The sequence below is a fragment of the Bombus bifarius genome, unplaced genomic scaffold (genome assembly GCF_011952205.1).
Source record: "Bombus bifarius isolate JDL3187 unplaced genomic scaffold, Bbif_JDL3187 scf7180000008247, whole genome shotgun sequence".
Taxonomy (NCBI): Eukaryota; Metazoa; Arthropoda; class Insecta; order Hymenoptera; family Apidae; genus Bombus; species Bombus bifarius.
The window spans coordinates 237,303-263,903 of record NW_022884540.1 but is presented as its reverse complement, the minus strand read 5'-3'; the positions used below and the strand labels follow the sequence as shown (position 1 = coordinate 263,903).

General features: G+C 34.1%; 1 protein-coding gene across 4 annotated transcripts in view; it reads left to right on the top strand.

Moving 5' to 3' along the window:
- Positions 1-6,204: 6,204 nt before the first annotated feature.
- The window catches only part of LOC117211831 (paired box protein Pax-6-like), a 151,571-nt gene continuing 131,174 nt past the window's right edge, over positions 6,205-26,601 (top strand). For all 4 annotated transcript variants that reach the window (XM_033456075.1, XM_033456076.1, XM_033456074.1 and 1 more), the window contains exon 1: positions 6,205-6,846. The gene's annotated coding sequence lies outside the window, so the exon portion shown is untranslated. The remainder of the gene's footprint in view (positions 6,847-26,601) is intronic.

Sequence of the window (26,601 nt, the reverse complement as noted above, 5' to 3'; positions counted from 1 at the left end):
CGGCACACACATGATACAAACAAGGCAAGTCAAATACCTAGGACTCCACTTAGATACACGACTCACATGGAAACAGCATATTAAAGCAATAATAGACAAAATACAGATGGCAAGGAGACAAATGTACTGGCTAACAAGTCGAAAATCCAAACTGAGCATAGAAAACAAACTAAAAATATATAAAATGGTCATAAAACCAATCTGGACATACGGAATAGCGCTATGGGGAACTAATGAGCCATATAACCAAAATAGAGGCAATACAATCTAAAATACTCAGAACAATAGCAAACGCGCCATGGTACGTTAGAAACGAGGACATTCGGAAAGACCTGGGAATATCAACGGTCAAGGAGGAGATTAACAGATATGCAAGAAGGTACAGAGAAGGAATAGCAACGCGCCCGAACTGGCTGGCAGCGGAAACGGTCGGCGCATCAAACATAAAAAGAAGATTAAAAAGGAAACATCCAACAGATCTCACAAAGGACGTAACCTAACAAACAAACACTCACCACACTAAAGAAATAAATTAATCAAATTCGAAGATGGTATCCCACTGGGGGTAGCCACCCACATGTTATATTATTATACCACTAAGCTATGATATTTTACCAAATGTCCTACTGGACAAATTGTAAAATGTAAATAAATAAATAAAAAAAAAAACGTCCATGTAATAATAAAAGAACACATACTAACCGATTGCTAAAAGTATCAAACCAAAAGAAAACAACACTGATCTGAAATGATCTTAAGGTAATTCTAAATAAGAAAGAATCTCAAAAAGACAAACTCCAAACTTTTCCAATTTATTTAGCTGTAGTGAAGCAACGGCACACACTGTAATAGACTAGACTATACATTATTTATAAGATTATTTATAAAAATAAATATTTTTATAAATAGTATTAAATAAATGGAACCTTAACAGAAAGTTCTACCTATTAAATGTTATACACATTACCTACTATATTTTGCATATTTTATATATTTTTGAATTCATGCGCATTCTGTGCATCTTTACACGTTTTTCCATAATTGTATGCAAATCCGCAGTTGTTCAATACTATGTTCTACTATATACAATAATATTGATTACTCAATAACAAACTAGTCGAATACGGTATTGTATGAACTTACGCTATATGATAGTATACTATCGTAGTCGCTAATACTAGAGTACGGAATTTTATGCAAATTCATATTTTTATGGACACGATTAAAGAAATAGAACTTAGATAGAGATTCGTTTTATCTATCAAGCATCGTAACAGGTACTCTACTTTGTATATTTTATATATTTTTACATGTTATACATTTGGTACATTTTTGCATCTCTAAATTTTGCAGAAATGCATAAAAATACGCAGTCTATGAATAACCGTCAGAGGTGCATACGAGCTTAAATCAATAAAATCAGAAAATATGGAAGGTGTGACTAATCACAGCCAGTGACGAAATATTGTGCCATGCTGATGCAGATCCACCCTAGATATGAAATTCGTTAGAATCGATCTTAGTCGAGCGGCAGAGGGATGCTCGGAAACGGGGAACGACTTGACCTTGGCTGGATTCACGCGTAGCTGAGCTAACGCAAAATCGAAACGCGTTACTTCCACGGCGTGGATCTCCTAAAGCTGGCTTCACATCGTGACTTGCAGTCTACAGCCTCCTCGAACACCTACCAAACCGACTATCCCTAAAATCAGTTGCAAATTCAATGCTTTGCAATATTTTCATTCTACTTTATCCGGTTTTAATGGGTTAATAAAATTTGCCTTTTTTCTGGTACTACAGTACATTTATAGTATAAATCGTGAGGATTAGAGAGGAATATTAGTAGATGTAGAAGAGACAGTAAATGAGAAAGGGACAGAAAAAGTTGTGAACTGGTTGAGGAAATTGGAAAGCAAGAGGATGAAAAGAAAAAAAAGAGGGGTCGAAAGCTTAAAAACTAGTATAAAAAGTAAGAATAGTAAGAAACTAATATAGGCTGTGATCTCATTAGTGATCAATAGCTTCGATAAATAATTTAGATTGAAGTTTCTTTTCAATAGAGATTAAAGAGAGAAATAAGTAGAAATCACAATGGGAATGTGATGTGTGATAGGTGTTATATGTATTGCTACAGCTACAAGTTATTACAGCGATTAGTTATAGTTAGATTGTAGAAATTTACGTAAATCAATAGTTCTACGAATACCATTAAAGAAACAGAACTTAAATAGAAATTTGTTCTCTCTATTAAATATTATAACGCTCTATTTTATTGTATTTTTGTGCATTTTTGTATCTTTAAATTTACTATATATGCGTAAAAATCCACAATTTAGTTATGATTTAGGTATAAACTGGAGGACCTATGAATCTATACATAACACAATGAGCTTTTTATATAATATATTGAATTATTAAATAATAATGATAATAATATGTATAAATATTGAATTTCATTAAATTTATATTACGTGATAAGTTTTCTAATAAATTATTTTAAGATCGATCTTATGTACGACATATAAGCATTATGTAAATAATTATTATATAAATAATATATAATATAAATTATAAAGCAATTATTATTCTCGAATTTGTATCGCGTAGAATGCGTGTAATTAAGGTGGAAGTTATAAGATAATTAAATTAGAAAATTATGAAGTTAAGTTGATTAAACGTAAATCTTACATAGATGAAAATCTAATTATAATACTTAGTAGCCATAATATTTGCTTGTTAATAAGGCCATATATCTATACATATTGCATATTAATGTATATAAATGTTTTAAAGATAAAGATCTGATTATACTGTCCGTATCTATAAAGAAAACTCTAATTCAAGACCGAACAAATCAATCATTACAGAAACTTTTAGCTCAAATTCCCTCTACTATATGATACGAGCTTCTGAAACTTGAGAAACTATAGTTAGGCATATATACATTTCCAATCAATACACTCTGACAATTTGCAAATAATGTAATTTTTTATATTTCAGAAAATCAAACGATGTTTTGTTCGTATAAAATTCTTTTGTTATTTTAATTGCCTCGCTGTGCTCCCAAAATTATAATATTGACTTAATTACAAAACTTAATTACAAAAATTATATTAATTAACAAAATTATAATTAAAATTTATTAATACTAGGTGGTTCTGTTCCAATTTAAATTATAATTTTAACAGTTTAACTTTGTAATTTTAACTATAATTTCATTAATATAATTAATTTATAGTTAAAACTTGGGACTATGTTCGTTTTTATTAAACGTAGCAATATTAAGTATCTCATATTACAGATATTATAAAAAATTAGAAAAACAATGAACATACTGAGCAAACCTTCGATTGCTCAAAAAAATATACACTTCCACCCTTCATCGAGCTATTTGGTCTTTGATCTAACTTGCGCGCAAACGTGGGGACAGCTGACCATTGCTTCGTTAATGACTGCGTTAAATGATTATAGCACGTTCTCGCCAGATTCAGTAGGACACTTATATAATAGTAAAGTAATATTTTAACACATATATCATAGTAAGACAGTAGTTTCTAATAAATCTTATCCTATTTCACGAATGTATTTTGTTAACAATATCTATACAAAAATGTATAAACACGGGTGTGTAAATACTTTATTATAAGGAGCTATAATCTTTAAATGTTTGCTATCGTTTCGTTTCTCGAAAGTACCATTAATCAATGTGTTCAGATAGAATATCAAACTTCTCTTTATAGGCATATGAGTATATTTAGGTATATAATGACGGACAAAAGAAGGAAAGTTTAAAATTGGTCCTTAAGTACAATATAAATATCACCTACCCATCTAACCTTTTTATTAGACACTTTTTAACGATAATCATCTAGTTTATTTATTTATTATACTTGATAGTTATAACTTTATTTCATAAAATTATACTATTTTCTTATTTTAACTTTGAAACCCTTTTTGGCTTTTTGCTGAGAATACAAGATGAAGAATCCTATGCATAATTCGAGTCCGTAGATTTTCCCAATTGAAAAATTGTTTATTTCATAATTATTTCATTTGCAGTTGAAACATTTATCAAAGAATTCAACGTGTCTTTAACATACCCGTACATGTTACAAAATGTTACATAAATGTAAATTGAAAATAACATAGTAACTTAGCAATAATGTATTAATGGACCTAAGTTGATAATACAATAGATTCTAAATATTAAAACTTTATTGTATATTTGACCGTGGCACTTTCTAACTTATAAAAAAACAAAAATATCTACAAAAAAAGGTAGGTATTATTTGTGATTATTTTGCCATAATACAGTAACTTATATGAATAAAATAAAATAAAAAGTGAGTCAAATCTTTAGATTCATCGTATTGTCTCAAAAGACTTTAGAAGGTTTAGAAACATAATTTAGAGCATCGACCAAAATTTCGAATAGATTTATAGAATGTATCATAGTATCATCGGGAAGAAACAGAAAATCGGTTGTAATTCGTTGTTCGAGGCGTTTTGTGTGAAACGAGCTTGTTTCTTAGTAAAGGGAGGACCTAAACGTGCGCGCCACTGACAGGGGTTGATGCAGTTATTTCTTTCCCTGCCGGGACACCCCTCGTCTCGAAGCGACTCGCGGGGTAGATTGTGCGGGCCCGTCACAGAAGAAGAGAGGGTGACTCACCCCCTGTATACGCCACGTACTTTCGAGTGCATAGCACCCACAACCGAGCCACGCGTGACTAGATACCGTTTTCGCGTAAAGGGGGCCACTGGAAATTATATTTTAATACATCTACCGGGACTTTCGCCCCGGGTTTCCAAGGTGAGAACGTGGAACTCGTGTAGATATTTCCATGGCAATGGTGATGAATTTGAGAACTTACGAGGGCTCGGTTTCTGCCAAAACTTCTCAAGTTTGAATGCAAGTTGTTATTGATCTTCTAAGAAATACTGAGAATTTTTAAAGATTGGTTTACTGAAGTGAAATGAATAATGTAAATATAAAGAAATGAAAAATCTACTAATTACGTATCTATTATCGTATACGTAGAAAGATCTAAATGATACAAGTATATACTATTATTCTCCAAACATTCAATAATCGGTATTGCTCAATCTCTCCTGAAATAACATTTTTCAAAGGACCTAAAAATGCATGAAGACCAACTTCAATCGAAAATGTCTCTAGAAAAGACTCACTCTGAATTGCTGTAAATAACGAAATCTATTCTCAAATCATTTAACAATCTTCAAACTTTTGTTTCAAAAACTTAAAAGCAAAAAGAATAATTTCAAACAAAAATCAGCCGATGTGAGTTCCTGTAAGTAACTTGTGAAACAAAATCTATGTTCGAAACATTTAACTTCTCAAACTCTTGAAATCAAATTCAAAACCAAGAATTCTAATTGAAAATCTTCTAGGAAAATTCGTCTTTCAGTTCTTACAAATAATTCGAAAATTTCTTATACCGTTTTCCAAAATTAAAACTTTCTACGACAGGGATTTAAAATCACATGTACCACGGGAAATAGTAAATTTACAATGTATGAACTTCGTGTAAAAGTTCACGTGTAATGCCATATAACTTTTTATCGGGATTCCTTTTTTTTTCAAGCTTAACACTTTGTAGTAATACGGCATGGAATATTCCGTGTTTAAGTGCTCTTAAAACGCTTATCTGCGGACAGCGGAGAAAATCCGACCACTACGAATGTCATGTCAAACGGGGAAAACAATAAGCTTTTAATTCGGTAAAAAATAATTCGCAAACAGACAGCGTGGCGCACAAGTAGGCAGTCGGTCTCCATCTGGCGCGAACTTATCGCACATACCCTTTTCCCAACTTCGTTGACGCGCATGCGCGTCATCGCCGTACCACGCGCCCTCGATGAGCCTTCCGCACGGTTGAGCATTTCCACCATTCAGAATCGATGATGTCACGAAGCGGAGCCAGCATCCCCACTGTCGGCCAGTTCTGAGGGTGGTGGTGGCAACGTTGCCCTCCGCCCATTGGTCCAACGTACTCGACGCACCAACACGAATCGCGGGGTCGCCAGCACGACCCAACGAGAGTCCGCAAGTCGTTGCGTGCCAGTCCGTGCGTGTGCTTTACCTAATAATATTTCCACGGCCAGCATTGCCCGCTAGTGCTCTCTCTCGTCGCTCCTCGCCTCTTGTTCTCCTTCTCTCTCTCTCTCTTTCTATCTCTCTCGCTTTCTCTGTCTCTCTTTCTCTTTCTATATCGCACGTTGCCTAACCCCCGTGTGTGTGGAGGCACAGGAGTTCTCTCTCCAGAGAGAGAGCCAAGAAAGCAGAAGAATCACGCTGCAGAGCAGCACGTGTGCTGCGCTCGTGCGGATCGTACGAGTCACCCCCGTCGCGTTTACTTGCTACTAAGCGTTAATTTTCCGCGATTATCACCGCGAGGACACGGTTTCACGCGGTTTCACTCGGTTTCACTCGGTTCGACAAGGTTTCACGCGGTTTGGACTCGTTTGATCGGGGTGAATTTGGTGTATAAGGACACGATATTTTGGAATAAGAAGATTGGCTTACATAAGCAGATAAAGGAGAGAGAATCGTAGATTGATTGGTTGAAGGTTTGTCGAACACGGTTTTCGGTGTTTGTTGATTGTTGAGTTTTGTCAGGGACGTGAGTCTCGGTTTCTTAGATAAGGGAGAGTTGAATAGTGGTAGGAAACGCGAGTGACTGTAATAGACGCGATAAGCGTGATTTCGTGAAGATTGTGCCAAAGTACACCGTGTGACGATACCACGTTGCTTATTCCGGATTCCTCGTGCGGCGTCCGAAGGAGGCTGGTTGGGAGATAGGCAACGGCCGACGGCAGCTTTTGGTATGTAATCACGTGACTTCGTTTGATACGAGTGATATTAGAATTAAGCGATGTTTCACCCAGTCTGCTTGTTTTGAATCGATCGATTAATATTTTTCCGACTACAGAGGTAATTTTGTTTTATGAATTAAATACATAAATAATATAATTTAATATTAATATTAATATTAATCTTAATAATAAATAATTGAATATATAGATAAATTAATGAAAACCAATTTAATAATTTATCTCTCCTATATTTTTCTCGAGAAGGTAATACATTAAAGTTAGAATCACATTTACTCGGTTCTTACTAACTGGTAAAAAATATCGTGTAATGTGAAAGGGTTAATAATTCATAAGGGCTTCAGAAGTTTGGTATTTAGTTCATTTATTATTGTGATTATCTCCCTCAAACGTTATATTATTCTTCTGTGGTTTTGGACAGACAAAATTTATGTAAAATTGAAAGTTTCGAGATGTTTGTTATTTACTCTGTTAATCACATGACTTCTGTAATTAAGACTTAGTCAATCAAGTAATTTTTCTATGGTTTTGTTTTAATTTTTTGTGGGAATGAAATTGTATATATGACCGATTAATTAGAAATTCTTGGAAACATAGAAAGTTCGTGCATGCAATGATGTTTGAACAAACTTTTGATATTAAGTTTACATTAGTTAAGTGTTTTTGATATTGCGAATAACAAAGATATAGAGACTTTATGGGCCTATATAAGAGAAAGAGAGAACATTAACATGGGTATAAGATCATAGTAAATTTTTTAATTTGAGAATAGACTTGTAAATAAGAAAATATTCGATAAGATATGAAATATTATTGGCAGTTCTTCCGAATTCTCCGTTAGATTTTATTATACAGAAAAATGTCATATCCAAAATATGCTTTGATTCTAAATATTTGCAAAAAACAAAAGAACGTTTATTAAATGTTAAAGTTCTTACAGCCAGTGGTGAATCAGAAACGCGAAGTATGAACTGAAATCGTGAATTCAAAACTTTTATTAATCCTTTACGTCCCGAGAAAAATTCGACTTATTATCCCAAATGACTTATACTGGACGAGATACATACTATCTAAGGATATTCGTAACTTGAATGTATTTTTGGATCTCTGCTGATTTTTATGCAAATTTATATTTTCATGAATACAATCAAAAGAATAGGACCTAGACAGAAATTTGTTATTTCTGTCATTTATTTTTGCTAATTAATAAAAAGTGGGTACCTACTACATTTTGGATATTTTATATATTTTGACATATCATGCTCATGCTATGTATCTTTGTATGGAGATATCTTCAAATTTGTCTAGATTACATGAAAATCCGCATTCTATTAATAACTAATATATATTAGCTACAAAAAGTATTTGTTCATTATTGTACTTATTAGAGCATTTACAAATTGACTAAATAATTACAGACAAGAATATTAAATTTCGTATCATCTGGTAATATTTTCATAGAACTACAACAATTTTACACATACTGTGAAAATGAAATTAACGCGAATAAACGCATTATTAGAAAATAAGAATGTGTGTAAATACCTTTTGTAGCCACTGTATTTTTGTTAGATTAATCCTGTTGTGTTCTTGGGATCATTATCGGTCCAACCGTTTTTCGTTTTTGTATTGTTTTCTTTAAGTTTCTTTATTGTTAAGAAACTTCTTAGGTTTGGAGAAAGATGAAAGAATCGTTTTTAATATGTATCATCTCCAGTTCTAAGTGTATGCAAAATTATTTCTTCGAAAACTAAACATTCTTTTATTCGTTAAAACGAAGATCGGGTTGGGATATAAATATTTCAGCACCGCAACTGAATTGCGTATAAAAGAATGTGTTTTGTACGTTAGAACCAAGAAGACTGAAATGAAATAGTGTTAAATTCAATTCGATATACATTATAGGACCACAAAGAGTTAGCAATTTTCATATCATGTAGTATATTTGAGTTATTTGTTCTTAATTGCAAACTCTAATTGAGACTTAAAATTATTTCATTTAAACCATTAATGTTAAATCGAGCAGTTATTAATTGATTGAGCAATGAAAATCTGAGCGTTAAATTGATTTATTACATGACTTGAGAAGTATTAGTTCAGTTGATTGAATTTTTACCCCTATTCGGAATTAGGGAATTTGAATAAAACTTCTTGTGTAACAATTTGCTTCGCTGAAATACAGTTTTAAAAATAACAAAAGTGAATATTTCAGTTGCATTGTTTAAATATCGCGTATAAATTTAATAAATAGGTAATTTTATTATTTATAGACACTAGACATTTAAATTAATGATTTTATTTTATTTGTACTACAAAATTATAAATTACACCTCTATAAACGTCATTTACACATGCACTATCAACGAAAAGATTGAAATCGCTATTACTACTATAGGATACAAGATTTAAAGAAAAATCAGTTCAAAACTTTATTAGCTTAGAATATTCTCCTAGAAAATAATTACTAATTGTAGCTGTTAGTGTACATGAATATAAGAATGCGAAATTTTACAAGTTTAATCATTACTTCTACGACTTCCATTCAATCTTTTCTTTTTTTGTTTTTTTTTTTTTTTTTTTTTGGATACTACCTGCTTTAACGTAAAATTCTTAATATACACAATACTACCACACCAATATCCACAAGATCTAAATGAAATTCATATAATTCATATAATCACTGTATTAAATAAAAATTAAACCCTCAATATTAATTACTTAAACAAAATCCTTATTACAACAATTACCTACATCAACTAAACTATAATTGTTTAACTCGTTAAGAAATTTCAGTCAACTCTTTACCAAATGATACCTTATTTAATATTATAGTCGCAGAGAAACGAAATTATTTCTGAGATTCTAAGTCTATAATTATGAAACAAACTGCATAATCAAAACTGTATGTGTTTATTAAATGAAAAAATATCTGTTCTTTTTCTGATTTTTACACCTAGTCTGGGAAAAGCCATATAGGAACATTATACCATATTATCCAAACTAATAATGGTAATATTGAAAATCATTAAATTCTTCGGATCTAGTGCAATTGACATATGCCCATCCACCACATCCTATTCACTTACGTAATTTTCATTTATTGGTTTACATCATATTTATCTTAACAGTATACGTAAGAGTGATTTTCACCATTATTTTCTTTCTCCAGGTTCTCCAAGCTTTAGCTTTTGTGCCTGATAATCTTTGTTTTCTAATTATTACTGTCAACAGATTTAATGACAGCTTATGGCGGTTGAGAATTCAATCTTTTACGTGACGATCTTATCTCGTGTGGTTATGTTCCAGGACGTATGAACACAATCTGCTTACTACTAAATACAAAGGCAAAAATGATCGACAACAATTTTTTAAACATAATTTAAATAGATGGTATTAATATATTTCTTCGTGTGTGTAACTTATTTACGAATGACCAAAGTGCTATAATACACTTTGAAAGTTGCAAATAAAATCGGAACGCTTGAAAACCCTAGGAATTTAATATTTAGCCGCATTATGCGTGTTTTACAATAAATTTCTATTGATGGATATTTTGATATGGCGGAAAGTAACGGCCGTCGGCTTTTTTTAATTAGTTATGGAATTATTGTAGCTTCCACATACATTTTTAGGTTTGTTTCAAACTTGGCCAACATATAATAGTTAATCATGATAGTTAAACTTTATCAAATTTTTTGTATAACGCATAATATATTCGTAAAAGACTTCTACGAGCGTTCAGATACTTTCGTGAGCCACTGTAAGCATATATTTATAGTTTTATAGAGTTTTCTCCTACATTTATATTATTTACCGGTACGATGATCTGTGGGATCTTACATAAATCTCACAAACATCGCATATCCATACAGATTTCGTTATATTTCATATCCACGGCTGCATTTAGACTCTCTACCAGTTAGTTCAATAGATCTTACAGAAAGATCTTCTGTACTTTGTTCGAATGTGTAAGCAACGGAAGGGAAACACGCGTGTGTAAGCGAGAGAAACGGCAAAATAGAGACAGTGAAACTCAACGTACCGTTCAATCACATTCATCCTTGATATAGCGCGCCTATAGAGCGCAGAATATACGGTGTATTGTGCCTTAAGCTGTATTATACGGTATGTGTATGCAATCTGCATCCTCGCACACGCACCGCGTATTCGCGTTCACCGCTGATACTGACTATTAAGCGGCAAGACAAGCGCGAGGGTTGCCTCCTTTCGCCACCGCACCGGCGTGTATTTAGCGTATCGCGCGTGCGAGCAGAAGAGAGTCACGTTTCTGAAAACCGATTACGCGCTGCGTCAGAAAACACGCGCCTTTCGATGCCACAAACGTGATACCGTTTAGCGGTGGAACTGAAGACTACAGGGGAAGAACACAAGTGAAATTTCCCACTTTTTACAGGGAAACAGTTTTAAAATTGAATTCGTTGTTAGTTAACGATGTAAAATTATCACAACGCAGAATTTTATTCCACGGAGCTATCAAAATGTGTATATGGAATTCTAATTTCAGTCAAGCTGAGTAATTTGCCTTGTTATTGTCTATAACACTTTGGTCAAAACGTTGATTTCTTTACTAATTTTCCTTGTCTAATACATACAATGTATTCTTTCAACAGATACATTTGTTAATGAGTCTATATCTATCATAGTTCTATTTAACACACACACAAAGATGACATAAGAATCTTCAAAACGTTTTTATTTCTGAAGAGAATAAGGTAAGGTGAGAGTTATTTGATTGAAAAGTACATTTCAACGAAACTAAGAAATTTGCCTTGTAACTCGATAAATTCGGTTATTAACCATTTTTAAGCGATCTACACTTGAAAACAGACTATTTCATTCGTTATATAAAGATGATGTTTAAACAAACGTTACATAAAAATAATATGGTTCAACGGCCACAGTTCTCTTCGGATATATAACTTGTATTCATCAGAAGTTTAACTATTCTATACAATTAATCAAATTTATGAACCTAATCCAACTACAAATTAGTTTGTTAAATTAATGTTACAGTTATCAGTTATAATTATCACGATGTAAAATTTTAATTTGGCATAAAATATATTAAATTCTAAATTGATAAAATATATTGAATTCTAATACCCTTTTTTAATTCTCGGGTTCTATGTAACCTATAGTGATTCTAAACATTTGGTCATTAGTACATATATTTATAACTAGTATATATTATATATGTACAATGGCTAAAATATGAATTAAAAAATATTTTTGTACATATCCCAAAAATATATTTCCAACGAACCTTTATCAGATTTAATACATTTCATTTTCACGATATGAAACTTTTATGGTCATATGAAATTACTATCACATGAAATGTAATATAATTGAGCCTAATTAATTAATATGTAAATGCTATGATAAATACAGTGATGTGCAAATACATTTTGTAATAACTGCAGATACAGTAGTTTATAAAAATATATATTCGAAAACTCACCACAGAATTTTTTTTATGAATATATTATGCCATTATACAAAACTTTCTGAAATTTCATTAGCGATGTAACGAGACACGACTATTATAATAATAACAGTAAAATTTTTGAAACCAATACGAAAATGTACGAAAGTGATCTGAAACATACGATTAGTGCTAAAGATAGTTTTATTACCTGTACTGTCTTGCTTATTTATAGTGAATAATAGTGAATAATTGACCGTTTGAATACTTTAATGATTTTTACGAAGTGTATGCTTTCCACAATTATGTTGTCACTTTTAATTCTCAGATATCCTTTAAACTTTATTAACATATTCACGATAGTCGTGTCTCGTTACAGTGTTAATGAAATTTCGGAATGTTTCGTAATGTATACGTGAATATATACGTAATTATATACGAATATATATGTAAAAAGTCTCCAATAATGATCAAATACTTTCGTAAACCACTGTATATTTCGTCGAACAGTGTGTATCATCTGCCTGTCTGAGTGCTCCCGTTTCTCTGTCTCTTTCATCGCGTCGTTCGTACAGTATTATGGTGTAATTAGGCAATAGACTACATGACTCGACGCATAAACTCCGTGAAGCGAACGAGTCTCGTACATCCGCGGTGAATGCCTCGCGTACAAGTGTTGGACACCCCGCGGTGACATTCGACGTGCACATTGTGAACGTGCCTTTCCCTCGAGTCAAGGGTTCGTTGTTCGCCAGGCTTTTCTAGCGGTGGTTCTCTCAGTTTTCGACGCTTAAAAACTGTTTTGTGCGTGCATAGGTCTACCACGTTACGTAGACGACAGCGTGTATTGATTGTATATGAAGAGGTGATCGTACGATTTGAGGGTGAAAGAGATTCTACAACCCTTTATGGTCCATCTGTTTCCAACAATCGCATGCTCGGTTACTTAGAAGAGTTACTGCTGCTGGAAAATTAGGTTTTAGTTTAGTGTGGTACATGATAAATGAAAGTTTATAATGTACTTGTGAATGTGCGTAATGTAATAATGAAGAATATGATAAATATATAATATGGAATAATTTTAATGTATATCGCAGAAAATGAAAATATTAGGACCAATGATGTAAGATGTAAAAATGCTTTTTAAAAATAGCTGATAAGTTGTCGAAGTTTTGTTGAGTAAAATACATAATAGAAAATATCTTTTTAAATGTCAAATTTTCCTAATTTTAAATATTTCAAGAAAAAATTGAATTCACACTAATAATGTCAATGAAAATGAAAGTGTTTCGATAAGCATGATTATATTAGTAGTAGACTGCTGATTTTTATATATTTATGCGAAATTCAAATTAAATTCAGATAATATACAAAAGAATATAGAATATTCAGAGTAGTTGTTGTAATTTTTAATATATTAGATATTATATATTAAGTTTGATTTCTTTAGCTGGTCCCGTAAAAATATCAATTTACGAAAAAGTTTGCACTCTAGTAATGAAGAAACGCTTTAAGAACGTATGTAAGTAGAGATTTTTCTCTTGGAAGACTAGAATTGCATTAAAGTAAATCGTTTTACACGCCTGGAGAGGCTTCCATAAGATCTATAATCGTTTAACGGCCAGTTAACTATACATATTATTAACGTGTCGTTAAGCAGCCGTGAATATCGTGTAAATGATATACATATGTGCATTAACATTGATCAATGGAGCGTCCAGCAATTTATTACATACATATATAAAAACTACCATTATGGAAATAAATTATCCTAAATTCATTAACCTTTTGTGCTTTCCTTGTCTCGCGTGATGAACGAGGTGTGCGCTGCGAAATCTGTGTTTTCAGCATATTTATAAAATAACGTAATATAAAAGTAACCATGAAAAATATATTTTAAAACCACCTTTTTTTCATTTGAATGTTATTTGTTTTCAACTATAATAATTTTTAGTTAATAACATAGAGTAAATTAATGTCAGTTGACATGGTAGTGAATAAAACGATATAAACAAGAATATTATTATGCAAGGAATTTAAAAAGAAAAGAAAATAGTTGAATGTATATTTTCGTACTCTAGTTCTTTTACCACATCAAAGTCCATAATAAATTCGTTGCTAACTTTTATTAAAAAATAGATATATTAATGTTGCATAGAAATGTTATTACAGGTAGTTTTTTTATATTGGATATGTTATACGTATATTTCTGCATATTGTATATATGTATTCTTTAGAATTTTGCATCTACAAATTTTTTAAAATTTTTCTAAAAGCAATACTAGTAAGTATCCTGAAACTTTTAAATGCCCACATATATATGAAAGTACAATGATGTAAGAACAAAATACATTAGTACTATGTATTGCTTTCAAGAACAAATTTTAAAAATAACTTAATAAGTAGAAAAATAAAAGACAGACTAGATAACAATTAATCCTATGCAAGATATTTCGCCTAACGAACAATTTTTCAGCTGTTTGCCGCCAAGTACCTAACAAAAAACAATTTTGAACCAAAATTTATCAGTATCGAGTATATAATAAATAGTCTCAATATAAATGCATAACATAATATTTTAATTTTATTTAAAATTATTAATCAATAAAGGTTCCTATATAATACAAATTATCGAAAATAAGAATCTCTAAATTCCATCCATTGATGCAAATTCATCTCCCTTTCTCCAAGAAATTATTAATTAATGGCCGTGAGCGAAATAGAATGGCGACGGAAGTCAGTGCGTACAGCAGCGCGAGCGAGCAGTTAATTCCTGCGGGTTTGCTCGTGTATTACGTTGTGGGGGTAGATTTAGAGTGCGTCGCCGTGTTGGTTTGCTGGTGGTGATGGTGGGTGCTGGTGCCATTAACAGTGTTTCGTCGGAAATGTAAAGCATAATGCGCTGCTAGCTCGTGGATATGGAACCTATTACCACCCGCTTGTATAATGCGAACCTCTACCGTTATTTCGCGTTGTTACTCCGAGTTGAAGAAGTGGAAGATCTGTAAAATGTAGATCAAGTTATTGTCTTGCCTATTTATCATCTACAAGATTTATAAAAACGTCTTTCAATTTCTATTAAGAATTTGAAGGTTTACTGGAATCGCTTTCATTCTCAAGCTTTCTTTATTAGACCTGCCTTCTTTAGTTAAAATGTCTTATCTATCATTTGTCCATAATCTATAACGGATATGTATAATTTATAAGTAATCTATATACACTAAAAGTCACAGATTATAAAGTAATGTGGCGGCACTCGACCACGGAAATTTCCAACGGCTACGCGACACAAAGCGCTATATCTTCAAAGCGTAAGGCCGACAGGCCTAATGTACCATCGATATCCTTATGGTTCTTTCGCCGAATATTCGGAAGAATGCATACGCGGCAACCGTCGCGGTCTTCTAATAAACGCGCGCGTAGTGGGGATATCGAGGGGCAACAAAGGAAAGAGCCTGTTTGGTTTTGAACCAAAAAGATTCATTCTGCCCCGAGCTGCGAAGTGCGAAAGGTTAAGCGAAACCAACACAATTAGAGAAACGGGTTATTGACTCTTGAGAGTTCAATGTTAATCGTTACTTGTTATTAATCGTTGTTAAACGTTAACCGTTGTTCATCGTTAATCGTGGTTAATCATTATTTGTTGTTATTTGTTAAGAGTTTAATAAACGTTATTGTTGAAAATCAAGAGTATTTCTTGTGGGCACCTTCACCGACGATCACCTCAGTAACAATGTAGTATCGTGGAAATTAAGATATAAATTTTTTCCCGATTACTTACAATTTATTAATAATGAATTGAATATACAGGTATTAATTGGACAGAAAACGATGTTTGTTTAACTGAAACTAAATGCGATACTCGCATCTATCTCAAATAACTTTACAGTTATTTGGCAACTCTCGTCACAACGAATCTAACACACTCTCTCTCTCTCACTAGCAACTCTAAAAACTCTACAACACTGACAACTCGATCAACTCTAACGACTCTACTCTTCGATGTCTCGATCAACTCTGACTCTCGCAACACACCCACTTTTCGACTCGCATACTCTGACCTCTCGGTCACCCCTCCTTGAAACACGAAACCGTCCTTCTGCTCTAACGTTGTTTGTTGTTTTTCTCATATCTCTGTAAGAACTAGGTAACTTTAGTCACATAGGCGCTCTTAAATGTAACGAACCACAGAAGGACGACGTACACGGTTTTTTTTATTTTCAAGCGATCTCTAATTCAAATTACTTTACGATATTACAATAATTTAACGATATAATAACAATAAATAATAATAAATATAGTATACAATTTTATATTTTATATATATATTTATAATATGGAAATTTATATTTTTGTCAAAATGGTTAAAGGAATATAAATAATCCAAATAGAACTTGTTTCGTGTATACTTCGTGTTGGATATTTTATATATTTTTCATGTTACGTACATTCTAAAAATTTTTTACATCTTTAAATCTTCTACAAATGTATAAACACGTAGTAATAAGATTAAAGACTTAATCTGATCAATTAAATGTATAAAAATAATATGAATAATAAAGGAAAAGATTACATACATCTGATAGAAATATTCAATTTAAGCTTCTTTTCACTATACTTTTTAAAATCTTGGGTCAAGTTTTTGATTAGTGACGTTTGGACTTAATGTAAATCGACAGAGAGTACATAGATGCTGATAGACTGTGCGCTGGAGTTTACTAAATCGACAGCTTGGCGTCTTGTAAACACAAACCAGCGCGATCTTGTTTGCGCTCAGTCGCGCATAATCCCAGGTAATCCTCTTGCACAATATGCGAGTGCGATGTACTTTTTCTCCCTTTCCGCCACACTTTTTCCTTCATTCTCTTCTTCCCCCTTTTCCATACTCTTCTCAATCTTGTTATAATCCTCTGTCTCACATTTAGTAGTATTTTTGTCTCTCGATGAAACGATAGTGGAAACGAAACGCAGAAACGAGCGAAACAATTTCTTTTTGTCTTCTTTCATTTCTTTTTAAATTTTTTATTAGGTTAAGTAAAAAGTTCTGAGCGTTTTTCGCTAGATGTCTTTAGTGAGCCATATCTCACGATGTGCACATCGCATCGAGTCATAGTATACACCGATTTCAAGGTGATATTACGCATCAAAAAGGTTCTTTGTCAGTTTTGTGTTCGGTGAAGCCAGTTGTGTGTTACAGCGTTCGAAAATGGAGATAAAAAAAGAGAAAATTCGATACATTCTTCAGTACCACTACGACCAAGGTGAAAAGGCGGAGCAGGCGGCCAAAAAAATTTGTGCTGTTTATGGACCCAGTACAGTATCGAATGCAACAGCAAAGCGGTGGTTCCAACGATTCCGTTCTGGTAATATGGACGTCGAAGATGAGGCACGCTCTGGTAGGCCAATCGTCGAAAATGTGGATAAAATCATGGAAATCGTCGAGTCGGACCGGCATGTGAGCACTTATTCCATTGCCCAGGAACTGAAGATTAGCCAGAAAACCGTTTGGAACCATTTGCATAAGGCTGGTCTCAAGAAGAAGCTCGACGTATGGGTGCCACATGAATTGACGCAAAAGAACCTTTTGGACCGAATTGATGCCTGCGATTCTTTGTTGAGACGTAACGAAATCGACCCATTTTTGAAGCGGATGGTGACTGGCGATGAAAAATGGGTCACATACGAGAACAACAGCCGAAAAAGATCGTGGTCCAATCGCGGTGGGCCGGCCCAAACGATCGCCAAGCGTGGATTAACGGCCAAGAAGGTTTTATTGTGTGTTTGGTGGGATTGGAAGGGAATCATCCATTATGAGCTGCTCCCATCGGGGCAAACACTTAATTCGGACCTCTATTGTCAACAACTGACCAGACTGAAGCAGGCGATCGACCAGAAGCGGCCAGAATTGGCCAATAGGAAAGGTGTTGTGTTCCATCAAGACAACGCCAGGCCGCACACATCTTTAACGACGCGTCAGAAGCTCCGAGAGCTTGGCTGGGAGGTTCTATCGCATCCGCCGTACAGTCCAGACCTGGCACCAAGCGATTATCACCTTTTTAAGTTTTTGCAAAATTTTCTTGATGGTACAAAACTGGCCTCAAGAGAGGCTTGTGAAAATGAGCTGGTCAAGTTTTTTACCAATAGGGACGAGGACTTCTTCAACCGCGGAATTATGAAATTGCCTTCAAAATGGACAAAAGTAATCGAACAAAACGGCGCATATTTAATCTAAATCGAATAATCTTGACTATGTTAATTTCATCGTCGAAATAAAGCGAAAAAGCGCTCAGAACTTTTTACTTCACCTATTAAAGAATAAAAACCTGCAATTATTTCTGAACAATGCGGTATCTACATTTTAATAAATCCGGAGAACTTTTCTATATAATTTGTTAATACTAACTAAAGATTTGAGAACAATTCCAGAAACGAGAAAGGAAATATTTAGTCTACCAGGTACATAAATGTTTTAGGTTGACTTAGGTGGAAAAAGCACGATCAAACAAAAAGACATCCGCTACTGTAATGGATTGGATTGTACGATAATGTAACACAACTTTTAAATTATAAATTAAAATAAAGTTAATCAAGCTTATAGGCGTATGTCATTTATTTTTTGAGAACTAAAAATTGATCATATATTCAAATAATGAAATTCAGAAATTTACGAGAAGTGAAGTTCATTAGAATGTCACTCAAACTTCCATATTAAATCTATTTTCCAGGAATCATAACAGCTATAACTCAAACTAAACAAGTTACAGTATAAGAATTAGTATCTTAGTTTAAATGATTTTATAATGGTTGTACGTAACCAGAACACTTAAAAATTTATATTTCTTAATTACTTAGTTTAAAAAGGAAAGTTTTCTTTAAGATGTAGTGTTAAGATGTACTATCTTCCTTTCAAGCAAAAATTAACTTTTTCCTAATAAAAATTTTTGAAGTAATTATTGTCCTTGGTTCCTGATATTTTCTTTTTTTCGTCTCATTTAATATCAAAATAACAACAAAGGACAACAATTAACTTTATGATTAGATTGCGACTCTTTATGTATTTATGGAAAATTTGAATGTGCACAAATATACAGAACGTATACAATATACAAAAATGTATAAAATGTCCAAGGTAATGTATTTGTTATATATAATAAAATAAATCTCCATTTAGATCCATTATTTTAGTTATGTCCATAAAAACACGAAATTGTATAAATATCCGTAGTCTATTTATGATAATAAATGAAACCACTACAACAAAGGTAATCTTCGAACAATCATCGTTTTAGCTCGCAAGTGTATTCGCTATAAACAGAGTTCCGGTTGGTAAAAAGAAATGCACAGTGTCTCGTCGCTTGTCCCGGAACCAAACGCGTAATGCCGTGCTTTGTGAGCCGCGATGAGATAAAAACACGAGAGTAATGAACTAATTAGGACGTAATAAATCTTGAAATCGTTATTTTTTGCTATAGCTGTCGAAGCACGCAAGCGACAGAGGGAAGTCGAGTTTCAATGGAGTGAGAAGCTAGTGCAACGTGAAAAAATGAAACGCAACCACGGTTCATTATCGTCGGCGACTTTTATTCAGGACGATCGCGAGAATAAGGTGAATGAATGATTTAACGCTGGTTACCGTGAATAAGATTGTCATCGAAAAGGTGTTGATGTTTTAGAGGAAGAGAAGTTTTATGACAGAATAGTGTTAGATATTGATATTAAAATTCTGTTTGTAGTATAATTTTAGTATAGTGTTCAATAAATGTGACAAGCAGGTGTCTTAACTGTGGACCAAAAATAACAATTATTTTTTAAACTTTTACGAAAAATACTACAGATTTACCAAAAAATTAAATGATTAAAAAATATTAATTTTTAAGTGACCAAAAGATTATAAATGATCAAAATTTATTTGGTTACCGGTAGCGACTATCACTAGTAATTATTGAATGATAATTAAACAGCGCATAATAGATATATATCTAATGTAATTTTATATCGTGTGTGTGCCAAAAAATTTTAACGCACACGCATAACAAACCTATAATATGTAATTTAATCAAACCTTCAATTCTTCAAATAACTTCACAGAATTTATAAATACATCGCACAAACAAATCTCATACAATGATTTCAGTCATCTCAGGCCTCTGTCTCCATTTTAACATCCTCTTTATTAATTATAATAAAAAAACAGTGTACAATTCTTTGAAATTGATAATTAAACATGTAATAACATTATATCGCTAAAAATGCGCGACATTGTCGAAGGGTGAGAATCACCCTGACTTCTTTGCGATTGATCAAGAACAGCGAAGTTACAGATGGAGTTCTCCTCTCACTGTATCCAGATCGATCCTCGTTTGTGCGCTAATTATCGCGTCACTGTCGCCACTCTCGACCCCTTCGCGTTTCCGGATGATACACCATTTCTGTTTTTTCGCTTTAATTCCGCCACTGGCTGACAGGTTCCAACAGACGATACATGTTACACGTGTTCTGTTCAGAAGCGACGCAAGGAGGGTAATTACAACACTCGACATGTCGTCACGTTCAAAATGAAGAAATACTTATGTGTACACACGTTTATATGCGGCTTATACGAATGTATCTGTGTATCTAAGCTTTTAAAAAGGGTTTTCACGTGCGCAGAGGAACGCATTGTGCCCTTGAGTTCTCTCATAGGATGCCGATTCTTTTGCTCAACAAGTCGTGCCTTTTCTAGAGCCACGGTTGTTCCGCGATCGAGCCAATTAGAACGCAGGGACACCTTTTCAATGTTTGTTACACGCTATGTTACGGGAGGTAATTATGAGACGATTCTCCTGCCATTCGGATTAATGAACGTCTATTAATTAGGCGTGAGAGTGATGTTGATGAATGTAAATTATTATCATTTTAATTTGTTCAAGTAAGCACAAAGGAAATTTCAAACATACATTTAAGTTCATAACACAACTATTTACAAATATATAAATAAAATTGAAATTATTCATATATAGACTATGTATGTTTGTGCGTTTATAAGACATTGGAAACTCAAATGGTATAGAAAATAAGATAGTAAATAAAGTAAATGGCCTACAGTTTCTTTACATGGAGTACAAGATGTACCTGAATATTTCGAGAACGAAACATACCTTTTCCTATTAAGCATTTGAGATCCCAATGGAAGTTTATTTCTGTTTACATGAATATGTCGGGTTTGTCGGGTTGGCGCTGGTTCTTGGGGCGCGTTGTGTTTCTTCATAAGGACAAGCCATTCGTTTTCCTTCCCGATACATAATGTTAAAATTAAAGGTTTGTAAGTATGCCCACCACCTGTGAACCCTGTCATTTAGATTTACTTTATTGCTGGACGCCTTCAAAGAATTGCAATCCGTTACAACAAGGAACTCTCGTCCATGCAAATAGTGTCGGAAATGTTTAATAGCGTTAACTACTGCTAACGTCTCCAACTCATACGAATGGTATCTGCATTCAGCGGGGCTAGTTCTTTTACTATAATATTCCACTACTCTGTTTTTCCCTGCAACCTTCTGCATCAGAATAGCCCCGTATCCATCTAAACTGGCATCGGTATGTAATTCTATAGGATATTTAGGGTCAAATATCATCAACACTGGTTCATCGGTGAGAATTGATATTACTTTTTGTCTTATCTTTTCGTGCCTATCCGTCCAGCTTATATTTTTATTACTGGAAGTAAGTGCATATAAAGGCTTCATTATTTGTGAAAATTTTGGAACGAATTTTCGGAAATAAGAAGGCAAACCAATAAACCGCCTGAGCTGCGTAACGATCGTCGGAGCGGATAAAGCACTCAAGGCTTGTATTTTACCCGGGTTGGGGCGAACTTCACCGTTGCGAATAACATAACCCAAATAGAGAACTGAAGTTTTTAGAAAAGAGCATTTAGAGAAATTAAAAGAAAATCCAGCGTTCACAAGGGTGTTCAATACGATATCTAATCTTTCTAAAGCTTGGTCAATCGAATCAGCGGTAATTAGTACATCATCCAAATATACAACTACGTACGAATAAGGCCTTAAGAATTGCTCTGTGAAAGACGGACGGTGCATTTTTCAACCCAAACAGCATCGTTATGTATTCGTATTGCCCGTCTGCAGTAACAAACGCTGTATACTCCGTGGAATTTGGATGAATAGGAATTTGATGAAACCCGCTGGCCATATCCAAGCAAATAAGGTACTTAGCTTTCTCGCGATTTGATCCGCTATTAGAGGTAAAGGATACCGATCCGAAACCGTGTTTTTATTTAATTCTCTGTAATCCACGCATAGTCTCTCTGAGCCATCTTTCTTTTTAACAAGTAATATGGGGCTCGCGAAAGGAGAATTGCTGGGCCGTACAATTTTCGCCTCTATTAATTTGCTTATTCTTTCACGTACGAGTCTTCGCTCTTCTTCACTAAGTCTATAGGGGCTTCTTTGTACAGTGACGTCAGGATCTATTAATCGTATCTCTAATTGTCCCGTATTAACGCGAGCTCGTGGAAAACCCGTAATAAATGAGTCTTTGAATTTTTCAAGAACAGAAATCAACCAGCTTTTATCATTCCCTACAATATCAGTGTCGACCTCATTAATATTGATCTCGTTTTCTTTGACTTTACTACACGCACTAATTATTTTTGCTCTATTAATAGCGATGCTGTTTTGACTGACATTTACATCAAAACCCTGGCTCAAAATTTCACGACCAATCATTATATCATATTTTAAGCGACTATCAGCAAGGACATGAAAAATTATCTCCAATGTAAATCCATTAATACATACTAAAGACAAAAAGGTATCTCCTATTCCACGCATCATTACTGTATTAGTCTTTCTTTTACCGGAAAATTTCAATGCCACGGATTCTTTAATTAGCCCCTGAACACTCAGCCCCTGAGTCGAAGCAAAATGGATACGACTCACCCAGATGAATTAATTTACCAATGGAAGCTTCCGTTACACAGGAATCGACCCGTTTCTCGTTTTTGGAGTTACTGCCTCCTTTCGGTGTGCTGTCGTTATTTTTCCCTTTCCGCAACATTGGGCAACTGGGCGCAATATGACCCTCCTCTCAACACTTGAAACATGTTACCTTCGATGTTGCGGCTGATTGACTATCGTCCGGGTTTCATGTGTTCCTCTGTTTCCCAAATTTTATCCTTTTTTGACACTCCATCACTTTATGTCCGAGGTTACCACAGTAGTGGCACTTAATCCGGTAATCCGGCGGCTTATGACGTTTAGCTTCGGGACCCGCAGAAAAGTTGTCTGAAAAAGTCACCGGCCTCTTCTTTGCGTAAGAAAAAGCTCTCATTTCACTTAGAAATTGATCCTCAGTCTTATTATCACTTGTAAGTGCAACCCGTTCAAAACGCTGATCTTGCGAAGCCAATTGAAAAAGTACGGAAGCGTTGATCACCTCAGCCATAGTTAAATTTTCCCACCTCGCCTTCAGGAAGGAACGGAGTCGAATACCAAAAGCTCCCATGGTTTCATCCTTCAGTGGTTTTTCATGAGCATCTTCATAAGCGCTGAGGTAGCTGTTTCTTTACCACAAAAACGCGCAGTATAAAGGTCTTTAAATTTTGTCCAAGTAATATCTCTTCCAACCAGTACTTGCGTAAGCCATTGTGCTGCTGAACCTTCTAGAGCACAACTTAAAGCAGAATATAACACACTGTCTTGAAGGGATTTTCTTTCATGATCAGATTTACAACTGCACACCATGCAGCTGGGTCAGAACCCGCGATTTCAGGGTTAGCGATAGATTCTTCGTTTCCGCACCCGGTTCTGACACAAGCGTCCGTATTAATTCACGCATGATTGTTATATGCTCTGATCCCACTTCTGATGTCGGGTTTGTGTTTCTTCATAAGGACAAGCAATTGTAGTTGTTCAAAGAGGTTTATATTTACAGTGATATGTACAGGAGTTGTTCAACAAGGTTTAACTGTGTAACGTAATAAGTCACTCTTAAATAAACAATGTTCTTAGGTTCAAACGAATCCACGGTCAACGGGATAACTCTTTGTACAATTGGATATGTGTTAAACTCGAAATGACGTTTGCTATGACGTACGGTATCTTTCAGACTGACCGACTGACGTTGTGTAAAACTCTCCAAGGTGATCATAGGAATAAAAGACTGACACGTTCACACTTGTCAATTGCATATTGATCAGGGTTATCAACAAAATTCCAGGCACCGTTACTAGATAGACTCGCGTAGAGCCGTTATTGCTCCCGCCTCGGGACTTGTTTGTTAATACAACGTGTGTCCCTCAACATTGGTACTTCTACTGTGAAATAAAACGTTCATCCCGTGACCGTGGCTACGTTCGGCGACCAGTTGTGTCACCTTAACCTCAAGCTCACTGTTATAATACTATAATGAACAGCTAAAACAAACAGTTTAGCCCAAAGTATTGGGAGTCTTCCCAAAATTCCAAAAGAAAGGCCCGTTATCCCTACATCTCCGACAAATATGTTTATATATGTCGGAGACGAAGGGACACCGGAGCTTCCCCCCTGGAACCTCGGCAAAATCCGTACAATTGTAATTAAAGTTTACAGTGGTAATAATTAATTAAAATAATTTGTGATAATAAACTTGGGCTCAAGGCGACCATCCGTCGCCGAACGTAGCCACGGTCAACGGGACGGGCGCTTCGTCTAACAAAGGTGTGGTGTTATGGTATGACCCTCATTAAAAGAAATACCAATAGAGGTACTTGACAGTAAAACATTCCAACGGTTCCTTCGGATGTTGATGCACTTACACAGCCCAAGTTCAGTTAGCCTGAGGACCCGCTATAAAACCTGGGTTTTTTTAGTAATTAAGATTTTCAAACGGACAGGCAGGCTTTGTCCCAAATTGACCAATTGACAGCGACGTCAATTTCCCTTACTTTCGGAACGAGGGCTATACTCGACGAATCCGATGCTCTCGTGTCCTTAGACACACCCCATCATAGTTTGCCTCTGTGGCATCATTGGGACGAAATTGCATTCTTTCTTGAGATCTCATCGACGAAGGGAGTAGCGCCTTACGATCAGTGAGTAGTACACGTTTGAGTTAGAGCAAGTATATCTATCATCCCGTTGACCGTGGATTCGTTATCGAACCTAAGACCAACGTCACTAGTATCGCAAGTGCCCAACGACCGCTGTTGATTGTCGCGTCGGTAGTGTTCACTCTCGTGTTAGCAGACCGTACCCTTGTGATACCACAACGATGGCCAATTCCACTGAAGATTTATCAAACGCCCACAACTCTACTTCTGACCCTTCTCCGACATATAAATATGTAGATATAGATATATTTATATGTATATATGAATATGTAGATATATAAGTGTATAAATTAAATATTATTACAATATTTTATTATTAAATCACAAAACTCGCAAAACTAATTAAAAATGATTAATTCAAAGGTGCGTTTCCCATAATAATTAACATCTCAAAGAATTCGACATCAAAATTGTAAGTGTATACAATAGATATATGTAAATACATCACAGTATATAAATATTTTCTGTCTTATACAAATAATTACAGGTTTTTATTAACGTTAGATATATCGAAATCTACAACAGCTGTTTCATTGTGGAATAGACACTTGTCGTAGAACACCGTGTTTTCGATTATTTTCAAGATAGTGAAACCACACTTGCGTGACTCGCAAATGAGAAGAATTTACACAGGTGTCAGTGATGCGAACACATTTTTGAAAATAGCGCTGGTCTAATCTCAGAAGTCGTACACGGCACAGTTTTAAAAAGTCTTTACGCGTGTACAGAATTTATTACAGTTTTCGTTCTACATACTTATTTTTACGGTATTATAAATTTGCATTTATCATCTTTATATCAATTATTAGAAATTAGTATAGTATTATTATCGTATTATTAATTAGGATATTATATTATTAGTTACATTGTTAATATAATATACAACTAATATTAGTTATCTACTATTATTCGACATTAGATATCTTTTTTATTTACTTAAACTTCGGACACTGGCCCATAAGCAATACTAAATATTAGTTGTTATTAACTATTAAATAAAATATTATATATTCATGATTAAAAATTAATTATCCTTAGTTAGATATTAATTATTATTATATCCATTTCAAAGTAAAGTACCAAATATAAATCCAATAATTTGAATAATTTTTCGAATTTCTTTCCAACTACATCGATAATTAAATAAATTCCTTAATAAATATTTTACACGAAAAGTTATGAAGTTTGTCGTGGAATTGAATGTGTTGTT